Source organism: Haemaphysalis longicornis, unplaced genomic scaffold (genome assembly GCF_048455015.1).
Source record: "Haemaphysalis longicornis isolate Haplotype H1 unplaced genomic scaffold, Haemaphysalis longicornis Haplotype H1 scaffold_2, whole genome shotgun sequence".
NCBI lineage: Eukaryota > Metazoa > Arthropoda > Arachnida > Ixodida > Ixodidae > Haemaphysalis > Haemaphysalis longicornis.
Genome location: NW_027526295.1, coordinates 203961127 through 203983431, shown reverse-complemented (window position 1 = coordinate 203983431; position 22305 = coordinate 203961127).

Sequence of the window (22305 nt, the reverse complement as noted above, 5' to 3'; positions counted from 1 at the left end):
AAAAAATAGTCGTCCCCCGTCGCTCGATGTCGCGTGCAAGTGTGAACAGCAAGGGTGGCAATCGCTTTCGCCTTCGTCGCTTTGTCGCGTCGCTTCGTCGCAAGTGTGAACGGGCCTTAAATGGAGGCAATTGATCCAACAAAATTTTGAAAAAAAAAATAATAAGGAAGATGGTAAAAAAAACGAAAAAGGGCGAACCGTCTAACGCGGGAGTCATGGATAGTCACAGATTGGGTTAAAATTCGAAGTGATGTGCGGCTAGGGCATGTGAGGTATCAAATTAAAGTTCTCGAAGAGGGAAATAATGTGGAACAAACGAAAAATGCTTCCTAGTAATTATTATGACCTAATTATGGTGAGCGATAATAACGGTTTGAGTTCATAATGATGACCCTTAGGCATCTGGAGTCGGAAATTAAAGGTTTCGATTAGGGAGTCAACGTTGGACCAATAAAAAGCACATCCTTGTCGTAATCATGACACAGTCACGGTGAGTCATGAAATGGTATAAAATTCGTTGCGATGCCGTTAGGGTGTGTGGGGCATCGAATTGAAGATCTCGGTGTGGGGATTTACGTGGGAGAAATAAAAATTGCTTCCTGGTTATGATCATTATGTAAGTGAGCTTCGTTCATTTTTTGTTAACTGGTTCCCCCTCAAATGAACTTTTGGTTTTCTCCTCTGAAGTCCTTACACTTGGAGTTTACTTTAAAACCATTACCTTTCACTGTGTTTTCTGTTCTTACGAATTCATTCGAAAGATGACTGAACCCTAAATGTATTCTATCTTCTGCTTTCTATCTTATGCTATCTTAGGTCTTGCTTAATGCTCTCGTGTTTGCGCGTATATAATACGTAACGCGCCTTCACACGCCGAGGCTCTCCGCTTGGCAAAAGGCGCTCGACATGCGCTCTCTCACGAAATCGGGCAGCGGAGTAAAACATTTCTGTCAAGGCTTTCAAAAGAAATACCTGCGCTTGTTCCTTCTACGAGATGAATTAGTTCAGGGACAGGTAGAGTGGCAAAATAAAGAGTCAATATTTGTTTGGTATTTACGGCTAGATTTTTCCTCCTGAAATTCTGTAGGCTCGAAGCCACCACTTTGTTAGTGAACGCCGAGAGAGTGGAAAGTTTTCAAGAATTTCTGAAAAGATCTAAAAAAAAAACAAGCATCTTGTTGTGAGTTATGAAGAAAAAAATAACTATATCATCTAATTAGTGCCTACATTATTGCTTAAAGGAGCCATGAAGACAGGACACAAGTTTGGTTCATAAAAAAGATTGCCTCGTTAGAATCATTCTGACAATACTTCTAACGTAAACTTCGCTCAGATATGCTGTATAATTAGGACAAAACGAAAAGGCCATGCGACCCACTCACTCATTTTCCGCAACAGAACCTATGATGTCATACCAGCCAGCTCTGCGATTGGCGGAGGCCGGCAAAAGCAAACGCAAATTAGGCAGAGCTCATAAGCTTGCCGAACGAGCTATTTGCGGTTAAATGTAAGCCACGTTCTTTTTAAAGCATCGAGTAAATGGAGCTTTCAATAGCTCCCCGGCAGCACCGTAGTATAACCGGTTATACCCAGTTGCAACAATACAAAAAAAGGGCCAACCGGCAAAGAGAATTTTGTCCACCCGAAGGTGGAGATAAATTAACGGGAAAAGCTTTCCTGCTACCCACCGCCAGGGGGACGAGCCCGGGGGGACCCCCCTTGTCTCCCCTAGGAAAAAGCCAGATAGGGTGGGTTGCTGGGAACGGGAACTTGGACATCTGGTCGGACCGACAATGGAACTTACGAAAGCACACCTAAACATAGAAGTGCCGACTCGTACTGCTGTTGGTACTGCGCGCACTATGCTTGGTTTAGCTGCAAAGGAATGCGGGGCTTTAGGGTAGTTTTTGACGACACTGACCGATCGACGCAAGCAACGGTGTCTTACGTGACCATATTCGTTGAACGAGCACTCTGTTTCACGAAACTATTATTTTTTCTCTTTACAAACACGCCAGGTTAAAATACGGTCAAAAAAAAAAAACAGAGGCAGAAAATGGCTTGCCATGGTACGGTGGCGCCATTAGGTTCAATAACGGTACACAAGGCTTTCCAATAGGCTGCACAGCGGTCGGTTCCTCTGATGTCATTTCAGACCCGTAAAACACACAATTTAGCGTGAAAATGAAAATTTTTACTTCGATTGATCAATTTCTCAGTGAATAAAACATCGTTTTCATCCAGACAAGCACTGGGACACTATAAAACACGAAATCTTTCGAATAAAACAAGCTCTTATTTTGACTTCATGGCTCCTTTTAGACTGCGCTACAAGTAACGAAAAAAAAGGTAATGCATGAGAACTCGTTAGTACAATCAATAAATAGTTACAAATATTTTGCTTAATTGTTATACAGTATAAAAAGCTTGTCCCTGCACCGATTTACGAATACACGCCCTTATAGGCCCTTTACGCGTGGTATTATGATTGAGTGTTGGTTCATTGAACTCAGAAGTGCACGACGGGTAGGATATAATATTGTTAGCATTCCTGACCACACTCCCGGCGGTGGAGAATTCTGGAGGAGAATGCCCGCGCTTCGTCTTCATCTGTACGTATTCATCAGCAAACGGATGAACATTTCTTCTTTTTTTTTCTGCCGATTCTCTCATCATCGAACAAGGCTGCTTGAGGCTCCCCTGCGACGTCTTGGACTGCCACTAACTTTGCCAGTGCTTTTGTCTTTTGGGGGCACGAAGCTAGGCCACTTCCATTGGGATGTTTCCGATCAGGCTTTCTCGTTCCTTTTTCTTTTTCTATTTCTCTCATTTTTTCTTCGAACAAATTATTTTGCCTTATCTGGTTCTTAATAACAAAAAAACCTTCTTGGCCAATCCTTCTGAGTGGGTATGCGCCAGTTTACGGGCCACCACCATCACCAGCCGATTCGGCAATATTTCTTCATCATCTACGGACATGATTACCATCATCGTGTGTTTGGGGTGCTTGCTGCTAGTATGCATGAATGAACGCCGTTCCTGGCCCTCGTCTCTCAATATTAAGATCGCGGGCATGGACTAATCCCAAACGTTCCATTAGACAATGCCGCTGTGACAAATTGCGCATACTAGCTTTGACTGGAAGAAATAATTCGCGTGTTGTTTCTATTCCGCACTATTTTGCGATTGCGATTCTTCATCGTGCCGTGCAAAAGCACCGCCAACATCCCCTGTAGAAATAATCTGGGCTCCTGCGCACGCTGGCCTGGAAGGGAATTAAGTTGCCCTCAGAATGAAGTTGCACTCAGAGAGCTCACCATCCGAGCCGGGGCCAGCTTGTTCCCTTACCATGGCGCCAGATCTGCTGGGGGCCGGATGACCACGTACAATGAAATTACCACACATTTCTGCAACTGTCGCCGTGTATTCAACCCGGGCACTGGCACATACCCAACTCACCATCCAGCAAGAACACACACGGCTTCTATTACAGACGAATACATTTCCCAATTCCAAAATTACAGTTGATTCATCCAGCCTTATCATCATCATCATCATAACCAGCCTATCTACGCCTACTCCAGGGCAAATGCCTCTCCCATTAATTGCGTATTCATGGGTTCTACAGCCGTTGGGTGTCATGAATGGCGTATCCAGCCATATACCGTTTATCCAACTGCACTGTCGGCCAGACCGTCGGCACCCGAGATGTGGGGATGCTCCAGAGAACCATGTCCAGTAATTACCTCGTCTGAGCAGTGAGAGGAGGCGTTGCGTTTGCCAGACCAGGAGGCTCCCGCTTCGGTGGTTGCTAGGGCGACTGCGGTCGCCGCCAAAACAGCGGCCACCATAGTCGACTAAGTGCAGTGCTCGACATAAATGTGTTTCTTCTTCTTCATGACATCAACCTACGTGTATACAGTTAAACCTGGATGTAACGAACCTTTTATGTAATGAATTCTATAATTTAACGAAGTTTTTCAATTCCCCATTGCCATCTTCGTTGAAGCCCATGTGCTTGCGACCTCGATGAGGAGGGAACAACTTTTATTGTCCATAATCAGATGGAGCGCCTTAAGCGGGTTACTCTTCACGGGTTCCATATGCTTGCAGGGCTTCCTGTCCCCTGTGGATCAGTCGGAGCTGGTCTTCCAGGGCGGGGCTGGACAGCAAGATGTTTCATCGCTCGTCAATGGTGTGGTAGTAGGGCGATTTGATCTCGTATATTTTGGGTGCGTTCAGTCCTGGAGACAGAGGTGTGGAAAGGAGACTGCCTGGATTTGCCTGTACATCGCTTCCTCGGATCTAGTCAAGGAGTGGGGGGGATATCTGTGTAACTGGTAATAGGTTTCCATCCGGCTCCCTCCACCACTGTCACCCTGAAGTAGCGCTCGGGCGGCCTGCCGATGTAAATTAACGCCACGACGGTTAACGTTGACGTAACGAAGTCGGCGAGCTGACCAGTCAGTTTCTTGGCATTTTACTTAAAAAAAAGACCGGAGAAATGAACCGATTTAGTGAATACTAGCACTATACCGTAAGGATAAGCTGCTATGAAAACGTCTGGAATAGCCTGAACACGAAATTCGTCGTGTTGATGATGATGACGAACGGCTGGGATAGCACCATCCCCCGACTAACGTAGCAGTCACTTCTGGTTCTGCTTGTGTAGCGTGGCACCACACCACCTAGCAAGAGTAACTACCTTCACGTTTTTTTTCGCCCGCACCGCAAACTACCTTGTGCTTTCACGGGTGAGCGCGATTTTGTTCCATAGTTAAGTTTTGAGGTGCTAGGCCGTCCAGATGGCGTGTAGTCGCGCGTATCCACTTTCTATCTGTGGTAACGGTTCGTAGGTGATGAGCGTTACTGCTAGAAAACTAAAAGTTGTGTCTTTTCAAGAAAACGCACAATTTTAAAGGGCATCTCCGCTGGCGAGAAAGAAGAATGTTGCCGCCTTGTATAGTACCCGAGTTAGCACAATCTCAACAATCTTGAGTGCGGCAAAGAGCATCAACTTCGCAAAAAGGCACCCTTCTAGCATAAGTTCGGTTCTTGTAAAGCGTTAAAGGAGTACTGACACGAAATTTCAAAGCTGAGATAACTATGTAAAACGCTTCCTTTTTATCAGGAGATATCTCCCAGCAAGTTTCAACAGCAACCGTTCAGCGAAACATATTTAAAATCCATTTTAATCTTCGCCCGCACGAGAAAGCCCAGAGCGGGCCGACGTGACATCATCTGCTACGTGCCCCAAACTGCCGACGTCGGGGCTCCCGTGACGAAGCCGACGCGCTGGCTGTGGTTGGCGCGCGCTGCTCGGGCGTGTGTACACGTCATGGTTTTAGGACTGACGTCATGCTGCCCGGGCCTGTGGGGACGGCGAAAACCTCGGCCGGTCTGGGCGCGCGCGTGCGCTCGGTCGCGCGCGCTTCCAGAGAGGCAGCGATACGGCAAGAATGGTGACGTCATGTTATACATGCTGTCATGGCGGCCGCTCGGCGTTTTTCAGTCGAAACCGAAACTGGCACGAATAAACGACGCCGTAAATGAATGTTTACGCTGCTCTCGGCCGTCTAATCTGTCATTCTATGATTAGTGGGCTGGTAGGCACGCATAGCAGCGAAAAAAACGTAACATAAAAATTTCGTGTCAGTACTCCTTTAAGGCACTGAAAAGTGCCACATGCAAAAGTGATACTTAAGTTACGTTTGTTAATACGGTGATAAATAAACCTTGCTACTTTGGATCACCCTGTAGTGCCTAAGCTTGTGCAAAAGCAGGAGGCGCAACTCACGCAGTTTTTCAATGTGAAATAAATCAATGAAGGGTGAGCTCGCCATCACTAATGTCTAGCATTTTGGATTCATTTCTGTTTCATTCCCGCGACCCTACTCACCTCAAAACATTCATGCAACGAAAAGTTGGATGCAACGAAAAATTGAGAACTGTTGTCAACTTCGTTACATGAAGGTTTAACTGTACTCCTAATACGTCTGTTCGTTGGCTTTAACACAACGTAGTCAGCGGTTATGACTATCCTAGGAGGAAATCAGGCTATGGTGATGCCCAGCATGCGAGCTAAGTAAAAATTACGGGGGACGCTTAGAACTCTTTATCAATGTGAAGGCCAAAGCCAATATTTCTTTGTATGCTTTCCAACTTTTGTTGAGCTTTGCGGCTGCGCTGGTTACATCTTTACCAGCCCCATCCGAAGCTGATTTCGCTCGCTCGCCATCGCCAGGAGCCTGCTGTTCGCCCCCCTCGGTGTACCTTCACTACTCGGCGGCTCGTTGGTGGAGCTCCAGACAGCCCTTCATCAAGGAAATCGCGTTCAGACCCGGGCCGCGATGGGCTCATCTGAAATGGAGATCTTTATCGATGCTACTCTGGACCAACACCGAATTGGCTTCGCCTATCGTGGCCCAGCGTCACCCGACCACGACGGCTCTGTTACTGAACGTATATTCTCTCCGTCTCCTACTCAGGCCGAATTGCGTGGCATTATCCATTTACTTGGCCATTCTGTATACAACGTCGCTCCTCCACTACCCTCCCGTATTCGTTTCCTTACGGACTTTAAAACTGAGTTCCACAAGGCCTTCTGTTTTTCTTTGTTTCGGGTGCCCTAACAGATAAAATGTCGTTCAATACAGATTTTATTCACCCATTCATCGTAAAGGACGGAGATTCACAATAGCCTATTCCCGAAATGATACTTTTTGGGCCAATCCCCAGCGTATGCATGTGCCACTCTTTGCGGCAATAAGCGAACCAACCAATCCGTACATTTCATCGACATCACATCCTATCGGGTACCAGCGTCTCGCGCGGCAAGCCCTTTGCCTTGAACGTACGCCCTACGCTCGTTGTTACTTCAAAGCTTCGATCCGGGAGCGATAATTATTCGACCAAGCCTCTTCCCTTAGCCCTCATGGAGCCTAAACAGGTGTCCCGTCACCTTTACAGTTCCCCACAGCAACATGACGCCACTGCCGACAAGAAGAAGGGGACAACTGGCATCAAGAGCAGGAGTCGACCGATGCGACGAAGCCAGGGCAAGCTGACACCCCGTTCCCCGAAAACAGTTAAGCGCCCTTCGTCGCTGAGTCCCGGGTCTCGAATGAGCCCCATGATCGCGACGGCTCCGGGCTCACTCCATGGAAGCAAACCGACCTCCCCAGAAGGAAGCATCGCCGCCTCTCCGAAGGCGCCTGGCGGTCTCGATAGCCCAGGTATTTACTTAATGGGCTTGATGCATGCTTTATTCACTAAAGTACTCGCTCAAGCCAGCAATTGTGTGTGTAACCCTCAAATCGTTTATAGCGTGAGCATTATATTGGGCGTGTCGTCAAAATTTTATGTGCCGCCGATTCATGAAGACCGAGCGAAAGAACAGTTGACGACAGAGTGCGTATGCAATGGGGGACGTCAGGTCGTGCTCCGGCCGGGCGCTAGCGGCATAGGTTGCGGTGGCGCTCCGCTCGCGAAGTCGAGGTGCTGCGGGTTGGCTTTCTCTGCTCGCCGCGTCCGTGGCATGCTGTCTCGACGGGTTCTGTGACTCCCGACCAGTGCTGCCACTGCTACTGATTTATCAGTAGATCTGCTGATGTTGTTCAACTTCTGCTGATTTAGTGATAAGAGTGCAAAATCTACTGATTTTTTTGCTTTCTGCACACCGAAAGCTACCACAATTTTGACCTCAGCTCGAGTTAATCGGGGCGTTGCCATTTTTCCGAGAACCTATTCTGATTGGCTTTTCGTCAAGAACTCAAAGCCAACCAAAAAAAAAAATAATTGGCTCCAATCCACGCTGGAAGGTGGTTGGAAAGCAAAGCTTTAAACGACACCCACAGCTATTGCCCATGAGAAGTCACTTGAATTCACACACGTGGCTCTACAAAGAGTGAAACCAGAGATTTTGCCAGCCATTACTTTGAATTCGCGGGGGCGGCGGCGGCGTCCCGAACGCAACAGCATCGTCGGCCACGGCCGGGCTAGAGCGGCGGACGCCGCCGCCTCGCCGCTGCAGCACGGCCGTGAGGCGGGAGAAACAAAACGCAGAGGAGCGTCTTTCGGAGGGTGAGACAGCGGAACCTAGCCATCCTTATGTGCTAGCTTGTGGCTACACCACCGCGCGACACGAGCGCAGACACCGAAACGATTCGGCGTGTGAGCTTAGTGATTCCCATTTATACTTATTTAAGCAAGTTATTTCAGTAAGTTTTAGAATTGCGAGAGAGCTGAGGGAACTTTTATAATCGCTATTTAGCAGAACCAGTTTCTCCTTTTGCCTTTTGTAATACCTCTTAAAACAATAGGTATTCACCAATTTAGAAAACGGGGTCCCTTTCGTGGCAAGCTGTGGGCAAAAGGTAGCGTTTCTGTAGCGGCCAGATGTCCGTATGTGGTTGTCGCCCTGCAAACCAATCCTTAAAGTATGTTTGCCGCACGGCCACTTAATCCAGTGGGGTGCGGGTTACCCTGGTGGTGCGGTCGAACAAGTTAATCAAGCCGTGCAAAAGCAGCGCGCAATGGACGCGAAGCTGCGCCAAAATATGCCCAAAAACAACCGTCGCTAAAGCAGACGACAAAGCCGTGACGCCGACACCGCCGCCAGCGAGCAGGCACTTTCGCGCGGGGAACGCTGGGCAAATTCGCCGTGCCATCTACAGTGAGCTCCGTGGATGAACCCCCCTCCTCCCGCCGCCGCCTCCGCCGCGTTGGGAGTTTGTTGTCCCGCACGCTACTAAAGAACCGTTGGCTGGCAGAGCTAGAAAGGTTTGCTTTGAAAATGTAGTTTCCGATACGATTTTATTGCGAACCCCTCAAAATTCAGTAGGAATGAAGCAAATGCGTGTTTTATTGTAACAATGTAATTAACATAATGGGTATAAATTAAGGGTATAAGGGGTATAAGTGGTATTCCGGTCAGTTTAATGAAACTCACCGGAATTAACCTGATAAAAACCGACGACAGTACCCGCAGTATACAGTTCAGCTGTTTGCGACGCCGACGCGCACAAAGCATATAGTACTTGAAAAGAAATAAAAAGGAAAGAACCATAGTTGCATTTGCGTATCTTCCCCCTACGCGGCGCCACCATACACGTGCGCGTGCACGAATTGGCTAACGAGCGTTAAAAAAGAAGTTTGAAATGGAAAGTTGCTCTTTCTTACTTGTTTTGAATAGAAAAATCTGCTGATTTCTGCTGAATTTTGAGCCAAATTTTAATGATTTCTGCTGAGTTTTCAAGCAAAAATCTACTACTACTTTTTCTTTGCCTGTGGCAGCACTGCTCCCGACGCCTTGTATGTACTGTAAAATGAGCTGTGCAGGCAGCGGAGGCAGCTGAAAGGAAGGGAAGCGAATGACGGCAACGAAACGGCGAAATGGGTGAATACCAGTTGGAGCGGCAATCAGCCAACGCCGCTGCTAAAGCGAGGGAAGTGACCACTGAGATGCGAGGTCCGGTTTGAATGGCATTCGAGGCGTGGCCGAGAAATGTTGTGGCTTCGAAAGCCGCAGCGAGGCGTTATCATCGAGCAGAGCCTTACGTGAGCGAGGTTCGCTAGTTGGCGAGGAATACAGGAGCACAATCCCGTTGTAGTTGGAATTTATCGACCACGATAATGTGAATGTCGAGCAGACAATTGCTCCAGTGCTAATAGTCCAATTTAAGCATTGGAAATAAGTGGCTGTGAGTCGACGTTAGCATGCCGGTGAAGAAATGCGTATCAGTTGAGTGCCAGTGAAATTCCTGCTACGATTAGTGATTTGGTCTCACTCACAGTGAATTGTCTTACGTGTATGTAGGTAGAACAGGTTACCGTAAACGCCCTTGTTGTCACGCCCCATGGAGTACTCCTAACCACGCGTGGCCGTTGTCGGTTTCTGCTGAAGGATGGTTTCATGTTTCCATATACGCACATACCTGATAACTCAATGGCCGCATAGTCTATACGTTTCATGGCAGTGACGGCCTGTTTACGAAAAGTTGCGTGCTCGGTGGCAGTAATGAGCTTTGCTGTGATCGTAGGCCTGAATTATGATCAAACATACGCGGAACATTTTTATCCCGCATAAATTCCACCTGCTAAAATTGTTTTCAGCCAAGGTTGTAGTACATTTATGGCTATGCAAAGAAGTCCCACAGCACACTAGTTGTATAATATACTATCATGAATATTATTTCATAGATTTCCAGAGCGGCCGTGTCTGATGATTCTAGATATAATGTTTGCGTTAAATAATGACTTGCATTAAATAATAACTCACGCACACACGTCTTTGGGTACAAAGTGAAGAGGAATTCTCAGCAATTGCAAATCCCATGGTCCATAAACGATTCCTCGTGCAGCTGTTGATCAATGATTCGCCCAGCACGATAATTCTCTATATAAGCAACATCGTAAAAGGGTGAAGCGCATTGCAGGAAGAGGGGTGGTTGTAGAGGGGAACACTAAATTGGGAGGAGTACCATTACATACAGGACAGGTTTCAAGCAAGGCGTATACGATTTCATGCGTCGCAGCGAGGATTTCTTGAAGACTAGCCAAAGACTTCAGCTAGCTTAGAAAACTGCACACTTGACCGTGTAACGCTTTCACGCCCTCTTGCTTGACTCCAGCCAATATACTGCCACTTTGGTAGCCAATCAAGCACCCTGCTCCAATCGTTTACCCCATAACAAGTGCAACTGTTACTGTGCAACTGTTCAGAGCACATCAGACTTTGCAAATTACGGTGCGCAGGGCAGCCGGCCGGAAATGAAAGCCTTCCTGTCCCACACCCGGCTAACAACGACAAGTCTTCTGGCGCTAATGCCCGTGAAGTCGCGCGGCCGAGCTCTCCTGGTACCGAAGGAGACGAGGTTGCCCAACGCAACTCCCTGTCATCACCACCGGCTTTTCTCAAAACACGCCTGAGCCAGAGCAGCCGCCTGCTCATGTTTGAGTCGCCACCGGTCGTGCACGCACCCGCTCTCAACCCGCACCGAGCGAGCCCGGTGAGTGAGGGCCTCACGCTTACCGGAGATCTCGATACTGTCAATTGTCGATTTTTATGTTTGCAGTTCTCCCATTTTTGTTGTTAGGATTGCCAGTCGGTTGCTTCAAGGGCGGGGTTCGATTCTTTCTGCGCCAGGTCGCTTTTACGATGGAGGCAAAAACTGAAGTGCCGGTGCGTCGAGATTTCGCCGCACGTTTGTCTTAGCCCTCGGCATACGTATGTGCGGGGCTTATCATAGGCCGGGTATTGCTTAGGCGCTTGCAATCCCTAACAACGCACGCTGCAGTCCATTTCTTACTTCGCAAAGTACACTGGCTGGTGGCGGGTTCTTTCTTTGATTATTCTGTGGCGCATCTAATCGGCATTCGAGAACATTGATTTTATTTTTCTGTCTCAATTATTTTTTGTAGATGCGCTCACGCACTCCAGCGAATTTTCCCAAATGAAACCATTGCAGGCGTTGAGAACAATGGACTTGGACCTAATTTTTATTCCGGGATTGGGTAGTATTTATTGGTTTTCGGGAAAATCATCACAGCAAGGAAGAACAAGTGTCAGGTGCTGCGGTGGCCACGTCAAGCCATTAGCACGTTCGAAGAAAGGAAGCACGGCAGCATAAAAGATGAATCAATACAAGCATCACATTGGTTAAGCGTGCGACTAATTCGTGCAAGTAAATTATTGAACGTTGCGCTCGGGCACACCGCTGTCTCTGCGGCCTGACGTGTGAGATTATCGGCGCTTGGACACCAGGCTCGCTGCACGGGGAGATATCTTATTGGTCATGCGTATAGTGGGCGGCCATCAGTAGCCAAAAAGAGGGCTCTGTCTTTCATAACCGGCGATGTCTGTAGTGGTGTGTGGAATGGTCGACTTCTGTCTATGAGAACAGGGTCCGAACGCGCCGTTTGTACTCTGCTCACCAGAAAGAATCTGTCACATCGGAACTCTACTGCTAGCGTGAAAGCGTCTCGCACTTTCTCTTTTCAACGAGTGGTGAAACTAATGGCGCAAAGCTCTCACTATGACAAGCGTGCAGCTGCGTAATGTACGGTTCACAGGCACTATTCATATTCAATAAGACACTGTTCACACACAGTGGGAGATTAACTACTAACGAATAAGCCGAGATCCCTGCTACAGTTGCTCATTATGTTCGAAGCGTATAGTTATTGATGCCATTGCTTGAGATGATCCCCCTCAACGGGTCATTAATTTGTTTCAAATTAGCGATATCATGTGGAATGCCTACCAGTAGTTTATTCTCACGACTCACTATGAGTGTAATAAAGGAATATTCGTCCTCGTTACCACCATCATCAGAGTGAGAATGAGAGCATTAGCGTTCACTGCAGGACATGGCTTCCCCCTCATTCGTCTAGCCAGTCAATACCCTAATCCACCTTTTGCCTCCCCATTTTGTGATTTCGTCCCTACATTGAGTGAATGGTCTACCTTTACTGCTAGTCCGGTCTCTCGGCTGTCACTAGTTCTGATACCCTGATGGCCCACCGGTTTACATGCTCGCTTTTAGAAGGGCCAAAAAGGCTGCTCTAAGGTAATAACGTTGTTAACATTCTCCATGTTAGCAGAACATTTATGTGCACGCCATTATACTCTGTTTCACATTAACCTCATTACTGCGACACATGCGACGCTTTACCGCCACCGAATGTCCGACGTCCGTATCTGTAGCTGCACGACCGCTGGCAGCTAGGGCGACGGTAGCCGCCATTGGAAGCCGTGCTTACGCCAGCTCTCGAACGTAAAAATAGAGGAATTCCTGCCCTTCTATTTCTGCACCTCACTGTCTTAAAGTTAGTCAACCACGATGCGATACTTGCTGCCTTCGCATTTAGTACAAACCGAAAATGACCCTGATCTATTGTGGCGGCAGTTTCGTGCTGCTTCATAATTCGGTATTGTTCATTTTGTGCCTTCTAAAATACGACAAAAGCATCGTCAGAATCCATAGATTAGTAGAGAAATAATACCAATAGGGTGAAAAATCAAGCGCCTCCGAAAGAAAAATAAAACAGGATCGCCACAGTATGACGATTTAAAAAAATAATTTACCGAGTTAAGTCAGGCACTCTCGAAACCAGTGTTTTAGTACCAGTCTAAAAGAATTTATCAAAACAGCCCCCTCCAAAGTTTTCAAGGTATCTAAGTCCGGCTAAGAACGAAATCAGAAAGATAATGATAAATGAAAAAATTATCATATGTCCCAAACAAATAACTACACAATTCAACGCGTATGTTTATACGGGCTTCTCTTATATGGATCCCTGGGAATTTTCTGAGTACTGCTCTGTCTCAATTGAGGTTCTACAGGTAACTGATGAGGCAGTCGTTCAAATGTTGCTCAAACTGGATGTAAAAATGTCTACAGGAGCGGATGCCATTACAAGTGACTTTTTGCGACGATATGCGGAACCAATTGCAACGTTTTTGACACATTTGTTTCATTTTTCAATACGAACGGCTGATATACCTGATGACTCGCGTATGGCATGGGTAGTCCTGATATTTAACAGAGGGAACAAATTAGATTACAGCAACTACCGCCTAGTTTCTATTACAAGCGCGTGTTGTAAAATGTTAGAGCATGTTGTCGCGAAATATATTAAAACATTTTTATTGGAAAAGAAATTGTTGTCACATTGCCAGCATGGGTTCCGTAGGGGCATGTCCACCACTACCCAGTTGGTTTTAACAGTACATGAGGTTTCCGAAACTCTGGATCGGTGAGGGCAGCTGGATATGCTTTTTCTGGACGTATGCAATGCTTTTGATAAAGTACATCACGGGAAATTGTTATATATGTTTTAAAAATTAGGGGTACCTCTCATTATTGTTAGTTGTGTGAATTCATACCTGAAAAACAGAAAACAGTTTGTGGAACTTAACAAATGTGCCTCTGATATACTTCCTGTAACCTTGGGGGAGCCCCAAAGGTAGTGTGTGAAGTCCCCTCCTATTTCTGATTTATGTCAAGGATTTAGCAGAAGTGAGTAATGTTTCGATCAAGTTATTTCCTGATGAGTGCGTAGTCTTTAAAAAGAAATATCGTCCAAGGAAGATCACAAAGTACTACAAAATAATATTTTGGCAATTGATGATTTGTGTGATCGATGGGGCATGTTGCTCAACAATGAAAAAACAGTACTCCTGCGTGTAACACGAAAGATGGATGCTGTGTGCCTCACCTCTGTAATGCAGTGCAGCCTGCCAAGGTGCCCACCATGGGTTCGAGCGAGCCAAGCCGTAAACGGCCGCGGCGGCCCTCGCCACGCGTGCACAGTCACTCCGCGAAGACGAAGTAGCTCCTCAGAACGTGGTTTTATTCCGGGTAATCCACGGTACAGCAACCAGCCCTGGTCTTACACTCCTAGCCCTGGGGCAGAGAGGGGGGAACCCGCCGACCGTACGCTTCAAGCCACAGAGCCCGACGCGCAGGGGGGGGTAATCGGCAGCTGTTGTTCCAGTGGCGTAAGCCACCGAAACGCTGCGGGTGATGGGCCCGGCAATGACCGGAACCGACCACCAGACTGACTGAGAAGTCCAACTCCCGGTACGTTCGCCGACCTCACGGAAGTGAGAGAACGGCGGTCGCTCAGGCCGAAGCGAGGCGAGCAGCGTGCAAGCACGAAGTACCTGTCGGAGTCGGCACCCAGCCAATCTCTCCCGGGTCCGACCGAAGCGCGCGCCCGCCGCCGCGAGCCCTTCGGCGGGGCCACTACGTCACGCCCCACGTGGCCCACGGGCCGGCGCGCATTGGTCAGCCCGTACCCCCTTGCAGGGAGAGGGCGCGAGGGGCTATCCTCGCCCCTCGGGGAGAGGGGATCGCGGGCTACGTGCTCGCGTAATTGGGAGTAGCCCCAATTAAGATCCCCACATCCCCCCCTCCTTAAATGCCCTCGCCGACCTGGAAGCAGGCCGACTACTACTAACAAAAAGAACAATCTTCATGCAAGTAACAAAGGTAGTGCCCATCAGCCTCTCCTCCAGCCCTCAACAATACACTTCATGCATTTCTCAAACTTAAGATACAACTACTATTGCACACCTTGACACCGTATTCAAAAAACAACACTATACGCAAGAACGTTACAAAGAAAAAAAGCTAAAACAGGTAAAACTGCAAAGTACGACATGCATAATACAAACTACCACAAAAAAACTAAACCAGGTCAAACCGACAAAAGAAGGCTACATGCACAATTTGCTGCACAAAAATAACTAACAAGTCAAAACTGCGAAATACTACAGGGGAAATAAACACTACAAGGAAGACAAACTAGGCAAGATACTACAGGGGAAATAAACACTACAAGGAAGACAAACTAGGCAAGTTTGAATATCCCGAACATTAATTTTACCGGTGGAACCTTAATTCTGTCTGCAAAACTCATTCCTATCTACACACGCACACACACACACTCACACCCACGTACACACACAACGTGGCACACATTTGCAACGAGGAAAAATAAATAAAATAACCGCCACTCGATATCGTTAACCAACACCAATTACACTTCTATATAACACAGCGGCGGAGGGCGTCTCTTTCACGGGGCTCCCGGATTGTTCGGCGCTCGGGGAGCGAATAGGGGCGAAAAAGTTCTGGTTCGGCAAGCGTGAGTGGCCGTTTCTTCGGGGAGCCATGCCTGCTCACCCAAGAGCGTCGCAAAACGCGTCGATGCCACTGAAGGGCTCTCGAAGAAGGTGGAAAAGGCGGCGGCAATGCCGGAACGGGCTCACCGGTGCGTCGAGCAGACTTCGCGGACGGGCAGAGCGAGAGTCGATGAGCCATTGGAAGTCGCCGCAGCGCGGGCACCCGCTGGAGGCCAGGGGTCCGGAATCGGCCCCGATGGATGGGGCACCAGCCAGGGGAGCAGGGCACGAGCTTCAGCCCGTCGCCAGGTCGTAGGATCATGATGGCGTTGACCCGGGAAGCAGGGCTTGCGGAGCATTGATGAGTGCCCCGGCAAGGGTGGTGACGAGCGGGCATGCTGGACGCTCAGCGCCCGCGAGGCAGCAGCCGGACGGCTGCCGATGACGCGATGCGCGGAAACGCCCACTGGACCCGAATGCCAGGCTCCGATGACGAAACACCGACCATCAGCGGGATGCACTGCTGGATCCGTTGTAGCTGGCCCGTACGCGCACACACGCAGTTTTGCACAGCGACACGGTGCACGGGAACACGCACGCACTTCCTAGAGCACAAATCGTCCTCCGTCGGCCCGCGTGCCCACACACAGCACACTTGTCGGCCCCGCACACACGACAAAAAAAAAAAAGAAAAAGACAGGAGCAGTCCCATGCGCATCTCTGCGGCAGAAAGTCCCCATCCGCGTGTAGCACCGCGAAGACGCAACCGAAACTCACTCATTCCACGCACAAAATAAACACATTCACACCAAACTACTGGGACCGAAAGATACGGGCGGCGAGCAGCAACGCTGCCAGACGGTCCACGCCGCGGCTCCCCATGCTCCCTCCCGTTCCGACCCTCCAAGGAAGCCACCGTCGAGCGACGGCAGCCGGGCGAAACCAACCCAAAACAACAAAAAGAATACACCACCCCTCGGAGCTTCCGAGAAAAAGAAGGGCGGCTTTGCCGGACTCAGCCGGGACCCAAAAGAGCGAAGTTTTTGCCTCTCGAAAACGGGGGCCGAGAAAATGCGAGGAAACGCGTTCTTTTGCACACAGTTTAAAATGAACCACACTATTATACTTCCCACCGAATGCGGTTGGCTAAACAGCAAAAATAAGGCATTTCTTTACGCAACTGTACACATATCCTGAACAAACCACTAGTTTCTAAACGCCATGCGACACACACTAGAATTAAAAAGAACATGCACACTTTGCCTAAACGCGACAAAATACATTACACTAAGAGAAGCATGCACTTTTTTACACTCACGTGAAGGGGCTGGAGGCATGATCACTGGCTCACCCGGGAATGCCACGGAGAAAAGCTCGTTGTGAGAAGGCTGATGTGCGCGTGTGGGGCTTTCAACCGGGAAAAGCCCGGTATTAAGCCGGCCGATTTCCCAACTGTGGGCGTCGGCGGAGGGCATACCGATGCGGGGGCCGGAAGCGACCCGACACACCGGGTGTACTCGTTTGCCCTGGCGCGAGGTCGTCAGACCCCGGCTTCAACTCTGCCGGCCTACAATGGTAGGCTTTCAGGTCGGCAATGTGAACGCGGCCACTGGATTTCCCTGTTCGGGGATCCTTAAGCTCGTACACAAGCGGTGAGAGTCGCCTCTCAACTTGGTAGGGCCCAACCCACTTAGGAGCCAATGCAGCGGAAAACCCCTTGCTGGCATCGCTAAGAGCGTGGCTGCGTTTGAGCACAAAGTCACCTGCCTGATAGCAAATGTTACGGTGACTCTTGTCGTACTGAGCCTTTTGTTGGGCTCGAGCTACGCCGAGGCTCTTCCGCGCCTTGTCGAAGGCCAGATTGAGCCGGGCGCAGAGTTGGGACGCGTACGAGGAACAATCCCGGTGCGCGCTCTCGTCCTCGTCTTGGCGTTGCGTGACAATGGTCAGGGGGTTGGCCAAGTGTCTCCCAAAAGTGAGGAAGGCGGGCGAGAATCCCGTTGAACGGCTCTCCGCTGTCCGAACAGCGAACGCGAGCTCGTTCAGGTGGTCGGCCCAGTCCTTTTGGCTCGTGGCAAAAGCCCTGAGCATTGTCTTCACACTCCTATTGAAGCGTTCTGTCAAATTGGACTGGGGGTGGTAGGGCGACGTGGGACGATGCTCGATCCGCAAGGATGAGCATGTTTCACGGAAAAGTCGGGCAGTAAAATAGGAGGCATTGTCCGTGATGAGGCGCTCCGGGAAGCCGAAGCGAGTGAATACCTCCATTAACTTGTCCAGCACAGCCCGGGATGTCACCTTACGCAGTGGAAACAATTCCACCCATTTCGTAAAGTGGTCCACCACTACCAACAGGTGCTGATAGCCGTGCTTGCTTCTGGGGAAAGGCCCCATAAGGTCGCAGGCGGCTATTTGCCACGGCCGCTGGCTGTCAATCGGTTTCATCAGCCCTGGCGGGCGCCCACCGCGCGATTTGACAGACTGACAGGCATGACACGACCGGCTATAGCGGAAAATGCCCCGCCTCATGCCGGGCCAGGTGACAGTGCGACTGATCTTTGAAAAGACCTTCGAGCCGCTCAGGTGTCCGGCCAGTGGCTCGTCGTGAGCGTACCGCAAAAGCGCGCACCTCAGACGTTTCGGGATCACCACCTTGAACGGGTCGATAGACTCGTCGTCAGTGGCGACGTATTTCAGCACGAGCTCGTCGTTGTCCAGCAGGTACGTATCCTCGGGACTACCAGCAATGCAAGCTGGCTCCGGTCCCTCTGCGCCCGTTGCAAAGCCAGCAACGTCACGGCGCTCCGCCTCTCGTAGGCGTCCGAGAATGTCTCGGCAAAAAGGATCGTCTCGCTGAGCCTGAATGAGCTCTTCCCGGCTGAATATAATCCCGAAAGGAGACCAGGCACGGACCTGAATCTCCGGCGTCGTGGCCTGGGGCTGCCCGAATTCGGGGGGCCGTCTTGGCTCACGAGCGTTGCTGGCGTTCCCTCGAGAGGGTCCAGCTTCCGTACACAGCGCAACAGCAGCGCATTCTCCTTTCTCGGCGCGGGGCATGACACAGACGGTTTTCCCCTTCGGCGCTCGAGATGCGCTGGCCTCAACAACAGAGGACCCAACCGCGCTTGCTACGGGTGGTGACAATGCACCAGCTGTGTTCTCCCGTACCGCTGTGCACGGCTTTCCGACTGCGGGCTCCGCCGCAACCGCCTCCTCGCCTGCGCTGGCAGGCGAAACATTCCTCTCGGCGCTGGCCGGGAGCGAAAGCGGGGCGCGTGAAAGCGCGTCGGCGACCACATTGCTGCTTCCCTTCCGATACTGCACGGAAAAATCGTAGTGCTGTATGAGCAGAGCCCAGCGTGCCAATCGCCCCGAAGGTTCTCGGAGCCGCAACAACCAAGTGAGCGCGCTGTGGTCCGTTTGCACGATGAATTTCGTCCCGTCCAAATAGACGTCGAATTTCCGCAGCGCAAACACGATAGCAAGGCACTCCCTCTCTGTCACTGAGTAATTCTTCTCAGCGGGGAGAAGGGATCGACTGGCAAAAGCCAGGGGGTGCAGCACGCCATCGTATTCCTGAAGGAGGACAGCCCCCAATCCGAGGTCGCTTGCGTCCGTTTGTACGACAAACTCCCTGTTCAGGTCGGGCAACCTGAGCTGCGCTGTCTCGGCAATTGCGCGGGACAGGCTGCGAAACGCACCTTCTTGCTCAGGGCCCCAATGCCACTCGACAGATTTCCCCAACAGCCGCGTCAGGGGAGCCTGGAGTTTAGCGCAGGACGGAATGAATGACCGATAAAAAATGGCCATTCCCAGAAAGCGGCGCAGGCCGCGTACTTCTGTGGGCGCAGGGAAGCCCAGGATAGCCTGGAGTTTCTCCGCGTTTGGCTCGATGCAGCCACCGCCCAGCGTGAACCCAAGAAGCTGCACTTGAGTTCGCGCTATCTGCGCTTTCGCCGGATTCAATGTCAAACCCGCTGCCTTGAGCCTACCGAGCACATCTTCCAAGTGACTAGCGTGCTCTTCCAGTGAACGCGAGTATATTACAATGTCGTCAAGGTAGCACATTGCATGTGACCACCTTGACTCCCCAAGAACCCGGTCCATCAGCCTCTGAAATGTTGCAGGGGCGTTACACAGCCCAAATGGCATACGTGTAAACTCAAACAAACCCCGGTGGCAGGTGAACGCTGTCTTAGCCTGATCCTCCGAATTCATCTCCACCTGCAAGTAACCCTTTGAGGCATCCAGAATGGTTAAATACCTAGCTGACCCCAGGTTCCCCACTATCGACTCGATCGTAGGCAGCGGGTAGGCATCTTTCCGAGTGAGGGCATTCAGCCTTCGGTAGTCAACGCACAAGCGAAAACTGCCGTCTTTCTTCTCTACCGGGACTACAGGAGACGCCCACGGGCTGTCGGAGCGCCTCACCACATTTGTCGCGAGTAACTCGTCCAGCGCGCCGTCAATAGCCCGCCGCTTGGCGAGGCTAGTCGGCCTGGGGTAGCACTTCAAAGGAAGCGCATCTCCTGTATCGATCCTGTGTCGCACGAGATCAGTGCAACCCGGCAGATCCGTGAAAAGCTCCGCAAACCGGAATAAAATGTCCGAGATGCGGGCCTTCTCCTTCCGATCCCAACCAGCCACATCGGCGATCAAGGAATGGAGCGCATCGTCGCGCGCGGGCTTGTTCTTCAACCGAGAAGCGGTCGAACAACTTTGCTCCGCCCCGGGGTATTCCCCGGTGCGCAGCACTCCGCACGGCGGCAACGCTTCTCCCGCACAAGCGAGAGCCGGCGAAGGCGGGCTAGCGAAGGGGACAAGGGGGGACAAAAGTCCGGCCCTGTAACCGCCGCTCGCAATGTCGATCGTAATTCTGGACTTCCGAAGAAAGTCGCGGCCCAAAATCACGGGGACACTCAGCCTTGGCAGGTGGATAAAACGACATCGTCTCATCCGCCCGTCCCATCGAACTGTCAACCTTGCGGCGCCGCCGGCGCGCACTGCACCACTGGCAAGGCTGAACACAGCTCGGCACTCCCTGAGGCGAACAGAACGCTGTTGCAAGAGGTTCAACACTTCGTCTCCGAACAAAGAAGCGCTAGCTCCCGTGTCCAATAAAGCCGGGAATTCTCGTCCCGCAATGACGACAGTGATGAACGGCGCAGGCTCGCCAACGGGGCAACCCGGGCGGCCTAGGGAGGGGGCCAGAATTACTTCGGCCGAACGGGCCTTCCCGCTCGGCCGGCCCCTGCGTTTCCCAACTGCGCCGGCGGCTGGGAGCAGTTGCGCATCATGTGGCCCTCTTTTCCGCAACGAAAACAGCGCAGCCCACCACGGGTATTCCCGCGATTGGCATCCCTCGGCGCGTCTCCGCCTGCCGCCGGACCTGGGGGTTGTTTCGTGCGGTTGTTCGCTGCAGAATTGTTTGGAGGCCATTTCCCGGCATTAGCCGTGCGGCGTCCGTAGGTGTATGGGTCCAAAGCGCGTGCGCTAATTTCCCACAGACCTTTTTCTTCCGCGCCGACTGCGTGGGCGGCGTGCGGCGGGTGGCGAGGAAAAGAGGAAGCTCCCTTCCACGCGCAGCGGGGCTCGAGAGCCTCGCTTGCCGGAGGAGGAGGGCGATACGCTCTTGAAGCGAGTATGTGGCCCTGTACCCGCTTCGCCTCAGCGGCTAACTCCCCCAGGTCGCGGAACCGAGCGCCGCGCAGGTACGCCGCAAAAGTGGGGTGCGCCTGCCTGATAACCCTCTCGACGCGTTCATCGTTCGGGGCTGTCGGTTCGGCGATTTGATATAGCTCCTCCATGCTCCGCACAAACTCTAGGAGCGATTCCTCGGGAGCCTGTGTGCGCAGCTCCAGTTCACGCCGCATCCTCCGATGGTAGTCCACCGGAAGAAATTCGCGGCGGATTGCCGTCTTCAGTTCAGTGAACGTGGCGGCTCGGTGACCGGCAAGCCGGTACCACTGCGCTGCTCGCTCCGTAAGCGCGACTGGCACGACACGAGCGAGCATATCGCTGTCGCTGAGCCCCATGGCTGTCTGGTAGTGCGCGAGAGACTCAATGAAGTCGGTCACGCTGTTGGTATCCTCGTAGCCGCGGTAAACTGGCACTTCTAGCCTCACCAGCGGCTTTGACAGCTTCGGTGCACCCAGGGAAACCTGGAGAGCACCTGAAAGGGACTGGATCAAGCGAGTGGCTTGCTGCAACAAACGAAGCATCTCCGTTATGAACGACTGCGTGCGCGGCGGAGGGATCCGCGTCGGGGCGAGAAAATACTCGCGGGTCGTTCGGCGGCTCGGCGGCCGGAGGGAGAATTCGTGTGCCCAGCCCGCTGGTGTTGGCGGGGGGGTCTAGGTCTTTTCGGTACAGGGCGGTTCGGTACAGGGCGTTTCGGTACGGTCTTTTCGGTGCACGGACGTTTCGGGACACGGGCGTTTCGGGACACGGGCGTTTCGGGACACGGGTGTTTCGGTACAGGACATTTCGGTACAGGGCGGTTCGGTACAGGTCGTTTCGGTGCAAAAACGAATTCGAGCGAGCGTTTGAGGCGGCCAAATTCGCGTGCGTTGTTAACATGGGAGTTGCAAGTACGCAAATCGAACCTGTTTATTACAACTGTTGTTGCTTGTATTTCTGCGTTACTTTAGTCCAGTAGAAATTTATGCGGTCTT